Source organism: Rhinoderma darwinii, unplaced genomic scaffold, assembly GCF_050947455.1.
Source record: "Rhinoderma darwinii isolate aRhiDar2 unplaced genomic scaffold, aRhiDar2.hap1 Scaffold_462, whole genome shotgun sequence".
NCBI classification, from domain to species: domain Eukaryota; kingdom Metazoa; phylum Chordata; class Amphibia; order Anura; family Rhinodermatidae; genus Rhinoderma; species Rhinoderma darwinii.
This window is the reverse complement of record NW_027464007.1, coordinates 123,446-125,324: the sequence shown is the minus strand read 5'-3', so window position 1 is coordinate 125,324 and position 1,879 is coordinate 123,446.

Sequence of the window (1,879 nt, the reverse complement as noted above, 5' to 3'; positions counted from 1 at the left end):
GAAATACACTTCTCGGGGGTGAATGCTTGGGAAAACCGGGCACTGGCACGGTCTAATAGGGGTCTCCGTTTATACAAACAGTCAAAACTGGCGTCATCTCAGGGTGGGCACGGCTCATTATCAGTATAATGTTAGAAGCAAAGTATTGCCTCATTTTTATTTTTTTTTAGGTTCCAGTTCAGTTCTGAAGTTGCTTTGAGGAGCCTATATATTAGAAACTCCCATCAAACACCCCATTTTAGAAACTATTAACCCTTTAGGTGTTTCACAGGAATTTAGAGCAAAGTAGAGGTGAAATTTACATATTTTTTTTTTGTCAGAAAATCCTTTTTATTTCATTTTTTTCTGTAACACAAAAGGTTTTATCAGAGAAACGCAACTCAATACTTATTGCCCAGATTCTGAAGTTTTGAGAAATATCCCACATGTGGCCCTAGTGCGGTAATGGACTGAAGCACCGGCCTCCGAAGCAAAGGAGGACCTAGAGGATTATGAGCCCTCCTTTTTATTAGGAACCATGTACGGTTTGAAGAGGTCTTGTGGTGCCAAAACAGTGGAAACCCCCCAAAAGTGACCCCATTTCGGAAACTAGACCCCTTGAGGAATCCATTGTAGTTTTCTTGGGGTGCATGCGGCTTTTTGATCAGTTTTTGTTCTTTTTTTAAGTGGCGTGGTGACTAAAAAACAGCAATTCTACTATTGTTTTTTATTAATTTTTTTTTACAGCGTTCACCGTGCGCTATAAATGACATTCACTTTATTCTGCGGGGCGATACGATTACGGTGACACCAGATGTTTATAGTTTTTTTTATGTCTTATGGTGTTTGCACAATAAAATACTTTTTGTAATAAATCATTTTCTTTTTGTGTTACCTTATTCTAAGAGCCAGAACTTTTTTATTTTTCCATCAATAAAGCCGTGCGAGGACTTGATTTTTGCGTAGCGAACTGTAGTTTCGATCAGGACCATTTTTAGGTACATGCGACTTTTTGATTTCTTTTTATTCAATTTTTTGCGAGGTGAAGTGACCAAACAATTGTGATTCTGGTACAGTTTATTATTATTTTCTTTTATGGCGTTCACCGTGCGGGATAAATAACAAAATACTTTTGTAGTTCAGGCCGTTACGGACGCGGCGATACCAATTATGTATAGTTTTATTTTTTTTTAAACTTATTTTCTTATTTTTGCACAACTTTTTTTTTACTTATTTTTACTTTGTACCACTAGGGGACTTGGGGGCAGGAGGCCATGATCGCTATTCTAATACACTGCACTACATGCGTAGTGCAGTGTATTAGAGCTGTCAGCTACTCACTGACAGCAAGCATAGTAGGTCCTGACACTGTCAGGACCCACTAGGCTTCCGTCGATGGCGTAGCCGGAGTCCATTGTTAGGACTCTGGTTGCCATAGCCACCATCGCCGGCCGCTATCATGTAGCGGGCCGTCGATGGCGGTTTAACCCCTAAGAAGCCGCGTTCGCTATTGAATGCGGCTTCTGAGGAGTTAATCTGCGGGGACCACTGCGATCGGTCCCTGCACACTGAGCTGTGATAGCCTGCTGTCGGAAACAGCAGCTATCACAGATCATGAACGCGCCGCTCGAACGGCACCGTGTTTCAGCCATGACATACTATTATGTCATGGAGCGCAAACGATGCAGTTACCATGACATAATAGTATGTCCTGAAGCGTTAAGGGGTTAAGGTGAATTTGATGACCTTGCTGCTGCACGCCTCTTTTATTTGAGATGTCCCCTAATATAAAACAAAGCATTCCATTAGGCGGTGTGTCGGACCCTTATTCAGCTGACTGATGTCTCTGATTTGATTCTCAGTTAAACGGCTACAATATTTTTATTTGTTGGTCTTTGAC